Genomic DNA, 9,926 nt, shown 5'->3' with positions numbered 1-9,926 from the left:
GTTGACATAAGGAAGAAAATGGAAAATTGATTTGAGACAACCCGAGGATTATAACCCGGGAGACACAGTCTTTCAGAAAGCTCTGAGGACTCCACCCCACCCCCAGTTAGAGCTCAAAACACAGTTATACAAGTTTTTGAGGCAAAGGGTTAAATGAGGTATTATTAACAGTTCACACAATCCAGATCTACACTAGAAAGTGAGTAGTGGGTCCTGGGGTCATCATGGCCCTTTACAAGATTAAGAAGGAATGTTATCTCCTAAGGAGGTTTGGTTAATGCAGTTACACAATACACATGAAAGGGGATGGAAGAGGCACAAATTTGAGGTTTAAAATTTTCTTGTCTTGCATAAAATATGAATTTTATTTCATCAAGTTTTATTCAGTGCCTTGCAGAAGACTATAGCCAAGAGACAACCACTGTTAGCATTGAGGAAACTCCTCCAAAGAGGTAGAGGAGCTGTAACCAAAAGTGGGTCTGGCTGCTCGCCACTCAAAAGCCAATAAAGAGGCAAGGTTGGTGAAAAGGAAAATTTATTTCAGATCCCGGCAATGGGGGTGGGGGAGGGGAGGGGAGGGGGGACGGACTCCTGTCCAAAGGTCAATTCCCCCACCCCCATCCCGATAATCAGCATGCAAGAGCTTTTATAGACGGAAGGAGGGGGCTACATGCAGAAACAGCACAGTCAGCTCTGACAGTCATCCTGAAACTGGTCATGCGGTGGTCTGACCAGCATCTTCTCATCTTGATTATTTTAAGTACAGTTAATCTTCAGTTTCAGGGTCGGTTTGTGCCCACTTCCTTGAGGCCAATTCTTGGAATTGTGGCAGCTTATGTCATGGCTACAGTCTGGTCATCATGTAGTTAACTTCTTTCACCTGATGGGAGTTTCAGTCTCTATAAGGCGGCTCACAGGATAGGGCTCAGAATGTTACCTATAACCCATGAAGAGGAACTAAACGTCTCTGACTATGCTTAATGACTAAACTATTATTATTTAGTCTTGTTGGACTGTTTTCCTTTGTTTCTGCAGTTTCTCATTTCCCTGATTAAACTTATTCTTTGGCTTAAGTTTTTCCACAGACAAAGGCAGGCAGAGGACATTGGGGGGAAGGACCACAGGGTTCTGCTCCTTTTCAAAGCCAGTTTATATATGATTTTTTTGGCTAGGAAATACATGCAGTCAAACATACATCTTGGTAAAAGATAACTGCTAATCGTAAAGAACAGCTAACTCAAGTTAACGATTTTAATGCTTTTCTATATATGGGAAGATGCAAGAGTCTGAGGTCATTAAAATTCTTTTTGTGATATGCATCTAACTATCTAAGGTGCCTGCTTGTCCAAAGCACAGAGTGCCTCATCTTGTCTTAATTTCCTCTCTGAGTACACTGTCCCTCTACTTAACCGTTGTAGAACTGGGTGGTGATCAACACTGTTTATCTTTGTTCACACAAAATACATCACTTCTGACACTTCGGGCCACCAACTGCGTGTGTGTGTGTGTGTGTGTGTGTGTGTTTGAGAGAGAGAGAGAGAGAGAAGGGTTTCCCCACACCAAACAATTCTGTGACACCAGCTAGGTATCCTACAGTTAAATTCAATTCTGACACTACCTGGTGATAGGGTGAGATCTCACAGGTTGAGGGCTTAGTCCCGCAAGACTGTACCCACAGCCCCCAGACGCCAAATGCAAGCTCAGGTGACCTTTGCTTCTGACTGACTGGCTATAAATTGGGGGTTCCCGCAACCCTCTCTACGGGTTTGATTTATTTGCTAGAGAGACTCACAGAACTCAGAGAAACACTTATGTTAACCAGTGTATTGTAAAGGATATTATAACTGATAACAGATGAACAGCCAGATGAAGAGGTAATAATGAAGCCAAATCCGGCCTCTGTACCCCAACACTGATTTAAATCTCGGAGACAGAGTTTTGGGTGAAGTAGAAAAGAATGGCTTTATTGCTTTGCCAGGCAAAGGGAGCCACAGTGGGCTAATGCCCTCAAAACTGTGTGTCCCAACCTGGAGAGGGAGTGAGGAGTTTTATAGTAATGGTTCAAAGAGGGTGTGATCAGCTCGTGGACATTCTTCTGATGGGTTGGTGGGTGAGGTAAGTGAGAATCAGTACATCAACCTTCTGTTTCCAACCAGTCTGGGGTCTGCGTGCTTGTGGGCAGCACACAGTTAACTTCTCCCACCTGGAGGTGGTTTCAGTATCTGCAAAACAGCTCAAAGATATTATTAGGTGTATCTCTTGAGTGGAAACCAGGACGCTGCCCCAAGGCTGCACTATTGTTTCTTGCCTGTTTGTCCCTGGTCTCTGCATCCCCTCCCTTTAATTAGCAACTGTTTGAACCCGTCAGTTTGGAACTCAGGAAAGTTCATTAAGGCGGAATGAAGCTTATTTCCTGTAATCAAGAAATGGGGGACACAGAAAGGCTTTTGTGCCCAGGAGCCCCACAGGGTACTGTTCAGTTTCAATAGGGTAAGTTCTGGAAGAGTCTCCAGTGTAGGAGCTTCTGTTCCCTTGGAGCTGGGGGGGCACCACCCTCCAGGCACGTGGATGAGTTCACCAACGCGGAAACTCAAATCTCCTCTTTTAGGAGGTTTTATGGAGCTTGATCAGCAGGCCACCCTCTTCTCCTTCCTAGAGGTTGGGGGGTGGGGCTGAACATTTCAAACTTCGAATCCCTTTGACTATCCGCATCCTAAGGCTACCCAGCGACCCCACCCTAAATCACCTCCTTAGTTTAAACTCAGAGGTGCTCTTAAGGAGCTCCTTAGGAATAACAAAAGGCACTCCCTGCTGGAAATTCCAAGGGTTTTAGGAGCTTTGTGCCAGGAACCAGGAATAAAGACCAAATATATTTCTTATCATACCACAATTAGGAACATATCTTCCACACATTTCTCCTCCTTTGGGGACCGAGAGAGACATGGGAAGGGCTGGATTTGGGAAAATGTAAAACACAATAAATTTTCATTATAATAGATAGGTAATACACAGAACTCGTTTTGCTATCTAGTAGAAAAAGGCCTCCTCTCTCAACTATAATTTTGGCTGAGAGACAAGGACAAAATAATTATATATTCACCTCAGTCTTTCAATAAAGGCAGAAAGAGCTTTCCATTTCAAATTTGTTTTGTTTTGTACCACATGTTGGTTAATTAGATAAAACCATGTCATGTGCCAGACTCAATCAGCCTGAAAATAATCAGAAAACCGGGTTTGGCATTGTTTATGCTGTTTTGGCTCAGCCAGACAAAAGCACAAAATGTAAATTGGATCCAGAAAATAACATATGGGGACTGGTGCCAGGTTTTCTTTCACGGGATTATCTCTAGCTGGCACCTGAGCTGCAGATACTGCTCTGGGGGACCATTGTAGACAAATCTACATGATGCTGATACCCCTTTTCCACGATTAGACAGTGGACACCTCCATGAAGGGCTCTTAGCTTTCTGCCTTTGACATAGGCTAAACCCAGCTTTCCAACTATTGACAGTCAGTCAACTGAAAATACATGTTGAAGTTAAAAAATGAAAACATGTTTTTGTTTGGCTTATCCCCTAGTGATTCCCTTTAGATTCACTTCTTTGTTTTTAAAATCTCCTGTGAGATTAGAAATACAGTCCTGAAATCACCCTTCAGCTGTATTTTCTTGTTATCGGTAGTTCAGTGAATATCATTAAGGAGAAGGCAGAGCAGTTCATTGTCATCCTACTTAAGTTCTGAAGGATGAACATTTAAGAAAATATCCAGGTGATCACAGAGTAACAGTCATTTTAAAAACCTAATCATCTGATCGATGATAAAATCCAAATTAGCTAGTTTTCCCCTCTCTTCCTGCTATATAAATTGTCTGATATCAATACACAGAGAAATAGGATTACATACTGCTCTTTTTATACTTTTTTAAAAAGGATATTCTCTAGAATATTCTAGAATGTGGTGTGGGTGGTGATAACTATCTAGTATGGATGAGATTCCACCAGCAACCACCTACTTGCCACATTCAATGGGAACATTTTTTCCTTATGTGTAGGTATCTGGCATTTCTCACTATTTCATCCCTTTTGAAATTTTCTTGGTTTCCATAGCCCCATTCTCTCCTGACTTCTAGCTCTTCTCCCTCCCATTGGGGAGTTCAGGTTATTTGAGCATTTGCTGCCCCATGCTCCTTGCCTGGTGCCTTACAATAAACACTGGTACTTTCCTTCACCACAGCCCAGTGTCAGTACAGTAGATTGGCCGGCAGATACAAATTTGTTTCGGTGACAAGGGAATACAGAAACAAAGGAAAAGCAGTCAAACAATAGTGCAGTGATAAGGTAGAGTCCTTGTTTCTCCTCAAGAGATATGCATAACAATATCTTTGAGTGCTTCTTCAGGAATTAAGGCCCCCACCCACGTGGAGAATTATTCCTGGAACACCACCCTGTTACCTCACCACCAACCGATCAGAAGAAAGTCACACACCCTGCAGCCCACCCCCCAAATTTTGCCTATAAAAACTCTTCCCCCAAAACTGTTGGGGGGTTCAGAGTTTTTGAGTACAAGCCACCTGTTTTCCTTGTTTGGCCCCTGTAATAAACCTTTCTCTGCTCCAAACTCCAACGTTTTGGTTTGTTTGGCCTCGCTATGCGTTGGGCACACATAGTTGGGTTTGGCAGCAAGTGGCATGAAAAAAATGTGGGGAAAGGAATTTTTGTGACTAAATGAGACTAATGTGACATAAAAATCAACTGCAGTGTGTGGACTTCGTTTGGATCCTGACGTGAACAAACCAGCTATTTAAACAGTTTTCATAACGATGAGAGAAATTTGGATATAACTGGATATTAGACGACAAAAAAAGGTATCAATTTTTATTAGATGTCTCAGTGGTGTGACATGTTAGAAAATGTCCATATTTAGCAGGAAATATACTGAAATATTCAGGGTGAAATGAAATGGTATCTTCATTTGCTTTAAAATACTTCATCCAAGAAAGGAAAATAGAGTACTTTTTGTGTGTGGGGGGCGGATCTTAGTTCCCCAACCAGGGATCAAGCCCATGCCCTTGGCAATGGAAGCACAGAGTCCTAACTACTGGACCGCCAAGGAAGTCCCTAGAGAGAGTATTGTGGCAGAATCTTGACAATTGTTGAATCTGGATTTAGGGGCTATGAGGTCTCGTTATACTATTCTTTCTACTTTTTAAATGCTTACACTGTAAAAAAAATTAAAGAGAAATGAAAATAAAGGGAATTTTTACTTCATAACTAAAAATTTCAGAGATGGGGTAAACGTCAAATGAAGTTTGATTAAGGACTCAGTTTCTTTTTGACCTCCTTGTAGCTTTCAAGGGTGTTTGCTGCATCCTCAGGCCGTCTCTTCTAATGGTCGTGAAACAGGAGGGAAGGAGGCAGGGCACAACTTTGAAAGAATGACATAGGCTGAGGACATGACTTAAACGGATTAGAACCAAATGGATCCAAGATGGCAGACAACTTCCACTAGACCTTGAGCCTCACGTCAGCAAGCTAAATGACACACCCACAGGAGCCATGACAGTTCCAAGACCGACCATAAAGATCAAAACGTGGGCAGTGGCCCAATTCCTGGAAGTCCCTGCCCCTTCCTAAAATAGCTGGAATACTCCTCCCACTCGTTAGCCTGTGCAATTACCCACTCCTATAAAAACTGACAACCCCATACCCTGGTACCTTTCTCACCGTCTGAGGTGGCCCACACTCTGTGGAGTGTGTTTCTCTCTAAATAAATCCACTTCTTACCAATCACTTTGTGTCTCACTGAATTCTTTCTGCAATGAGACATCAAGAACCTGAGCTTCATTAAGTCCTAAAACCAGGTGTGTGATCTCAGCTGGAAGACTGTGGATTTTGGCCAGGTTCGAGTCCCAGCCGCATGGGTTCAAGTCCCAATCTGAGGTGCACGGTTTCAGTTGGGGCATTATGTGTCCTGGTTGGCCAGGACACTCCCAGTTACATCTATTGTCCTAACACAACTATTTATAGCACTATCTTTCATTCAAATGTGATCTAGTTTGGGATGATAAATTACAAGGTCACCCTAGCTCATGGCTGTCAAACGATTGTCAACCACAGTTAGGGCTTCATGCTTCTCTGTTCATGTCCACCTGAATAGAAAGAAACTGCTTTCCCTGAAGCACACAGCAAACTTCTATACTCCCAATATCCCAGAAGGGCTATGTGCCCATCCATGAAACAAACACCATGGCCAGACTGGTGGGCCCACCCTGAGAGTAAGGAACAGAGTCAGTCCTTGGGTCCTTGTTGGATGGGGCCAAGAAGAATTGAATGTGGGGAGGAAACCACTAAAGGTTACTACACACCTTGCATGTCCCTGCCACTGCCCTAGTTTAGGCCTCAACATCTCATACTCAGGCTATTGCAATAACTCCCTTGTTGATCTCCCTTTTCTAGTTTTGGCACATCCGTCCCACATCACCGCTATCAGAATGATCTTCCTAGCATGTAGATCTGATCACGTCACTACCACATTTGACATTTTTTGATGTCTTGCCTTGACCTATGAGATAAACTCTAAATGCCTTTTCTTATTAAATAAAGCTGTGCTATATCTGGCCTTGGGTTATCTGTCTACCCTTATCCATCTTCATTGTCTTCTTTGTGCTTTAAGCTTAGCCAAACTGGATGACTTGCTGTACTATTCATATACAATGCTTTCTCTACCTCGTTCCCGACCCCCCAACCCAACCCCCCCCCACCCCCGAGCCTGCCTCATTCTTATCAATCCAGCAAACTTGTATTCACCCTTCCGTGGCCACCTTGAGCGCTCGCTTCTCCGACTCCCGCCTGGGTCTTTTCTAGAACTTACTATGTATCTGGCATTGTTCTAAGAGCTTTACAAAAGTCAATTCATGTAATCCTCACACAGGAGGTGCTATTATTATCCCCTACTTTACTGATGAGAAACTGAGGCACACAGAGGTCAATTTATTTTTTGCCAAAAGTCTTTTAAAACAACAAATGTTTAAAACCTTTTTTTTACTGAGATATATCTAAGATGTATTACCAATACCTGCTTTTCTTTTAAAAAGTCTATTGAATGTAGTGATTTAACTAATAAAAATAGGCCAATGAAAATTTAATGTGGATTCCCTTTTGGGTTTCACAAGAAGGATTCCTCTTCATTCTCAGGGAAGCCAGAGAAGTAAATTTAGCTAAATCAGGAAGAAATCCTTCTGGGGAGAGAGAGGACTTAACTGTCCTTGTTTCCATCCCTTTTTTTTTTTTTTTTTTTTTTTTTTTTTGCTGGTGAGGGTAACCTTAGCAAAGAACCAAAGTCTGACAACTGAGTAGTCTTTGTGGAAGATTTTTCTTTAAAAGTGGCTACTTGGGGGCTTCCCTGGTGGCGCAGTGGTTGAGAGCCCGCCTGCCGATGCAGGGGACACGGGTTCGTGCCCCGGTCCGGGAAGATCCCACATGCCGTGGAGCAGCTGGGCCTGTGAGCCATGGCCGCTGAGCCTGCGCGTCCGGAGCCTGTGCCCCGCAACGGGAGAGGCCACAGCAGTGAGAGGCCCGCGTACCGCAAAAACAAAAAAAAAACAAAAAAAAAAAAAACGAAAAAAGTGGCTACTGCTGTAGGAGGAGATACCCAAGGCAGCAGTGGAACTGGGGCAAGCCTGCAAGCAGCCAGCAATCTGCTCTCGGTAGGTGGAGTCCGAGCTACAACCCTGCTGAGCCCAACCCCCTTCCACCTGGTTATGCTCTCCCCTGCCCGGGGCTCCTTTCTCCCCTTTTCCTGACTTCCACTCTGGAAGCTTCCCTCCAGTTCTTGAGCAAGGGCAGCAGCTGCCATAAGAGGAGCTGCATATGACCTGGGTCTTGCTTTAATTGCTCCTTTGCTCCAGGCTGGAAAACTGTGACTGCAAGGGCCCAGCCACTAGGGGACACCATAACCCTCCTGTGAAGTGCGGTCTGTGAACTCCAAGAAATCAGATACAGTAAGTCCCCTACCTAAGAACGAGTTCCCTTCCGAGAGCGCGTTCAAAAGTCCCACGAAATTAGCCTAGGTACCCCACTAACACAACCGACTATATAGTACTGTACTGTAATAGGTTTATAATACTTTTCACACAAATCATACATAAAAAATAAACACGAAAAATAAAGACAACACTTTTAATCTTACAGTACACTACCTTGAAAATACAGCAAGTCCAGTACGACAGCTGGCACATAGAGGCTGGCATGGAGTGAACGCAAGAAGAGTTCCTGACTGCAGGAGGGGGAGGAGGTGGGAGGTGGTAGAGCTGAAGGATCGTCAGCGATAGGAGACGGAGGGCAGGCTGCAATTTCACCCACGCCTGACGCTGATGGCACAGGTCTGGTTCCTTGCTGGATTCAATCCCACCCTCCTGAAAAAAAACGACCCAGTGATGTCTGGAAGGTAGCTCTTTTATCCTCATCGTAGATGACATGGTAGCACTGGGTTGCATTCTGAATGGCTGCTGCAACCTTTGTGTACCGTTCTACGTTCGGGTCCTGTGCCTCAAAAACAGTGCCTCCTCAAATAAAGAATATCCCCTTGCCATCTCCTGTGTCATGAATCTCTTCGGTTCTTCCGTTACTTCTTCTTCCTCTTGTCTCTCTTCGTCCTTTCTCTGGCCCCCCAGTCTCATCAGGTCTGCACTCGCTGCCTTGTCACTTACTTTTACATTGTGAAGGTTGGCTCTAGCCTTGAACTGATGAAACCAGCCATGGATGACATTAAAAGATGTGCCCTCTGATTCTTTGCTGTGTTTCTTCTTCAGGTCTTCAGAAAGGCTTTTTTTAGCTTTCTCTTGAATCAGCATTAAGCCGAGCAGGACTCAGCGCTGATGTTGATCCTGCATCCACACGCTGAGAAGTTTCTCCATCTCCTCCATTACTTTTTTTTTTCCCCACACATGAACATTTATTAAACATTTTTGAGTATTACACACAATTTGTTTCTTTTACTTAGCAAGTTTTGGCATTTTTCTGTCAGTACTTCATTCTTTTTAACTGCTGCAGATGTTACATTTTATAGACATATTGGTTAGTTACTTCTTATTAATCAACATTTGGGCTGTTTCCAAGTTTGAAAAAAAAAGTTGCAACAAATACTCTTGGGTCCATTGCTTTGTTCAGGATTAATTTTTAGAAGGGGAAGTTCTGTGTCCAAACCCAGAATATTTTGAATTTTAATTCATATTGCTAACTTACACTCTAAAAAGTTTGTACCAATTTATAAGGCAGAAAATGCTATTTTTGGGGGGGGGGAGATACTTAATCTAAATCTTTGCTAACGTGATGGGTAAAACATGTTTTAATTTTAATTTTTTAATTCTGTGAAGTTTAGTTTCTAACTTACTAATTTTGGTTTCTAGTAATATTCATTCTCAATTTATTACCTCTGAATTTTTAATTTTAGCCATTATGCTTGATATTAGATTATTCTTTTTTGAAAAGAGCAGCCGATTCTTGTTCTATCATTGTAACATCCCATGCAATCTCACTGAAGATCAGAAACAAAGTTTTTTAAGGTCTCAGGCCTTCTCCTTTAACCGCCGAAATGGTAGTCTCATACCTGCCTCTTTAACTATCCCTGTGGAATATCCTGGAGTTTCCCCCCACCACCCCACCCCGCCTTTATTTATTTATTTATTTATTAACATCTTTATTGGAGTATAATTGTTTTACAATGGTGTGTTAGTTTCTGCTTTATAACAAAGTGAATCAGCTATACATATACATATAGCCCCATATCTCCTCCCTCTTGTGTCTCCCTCCCACCCTCCCTATCCCACCCCTCTAGGTGGTCACAAAGCACCGAGCTGATCTCCCTGTGCTATGCACCTGCTTCCCACTAGCTATCTATTTTACATTTGGTAATGTATATATGTCCAT

Source organism: Physeter macrocephalus, chromosome 13, assembly GCF_002837175.3.
Source record: "Physeter macrocephalus isolate SW-GA chromosome 13, ASM283717v5, whole genome shotgun sequence".
Lineage (NCBI taxonomy): Eukaryota > Metazoa > Chordata > Mammalia > Artiodactyla > Physeteridae > Physeter > Physeter macrocephalus.
This window is presented reverse-complemented; position numbering follows the sequence as displayed.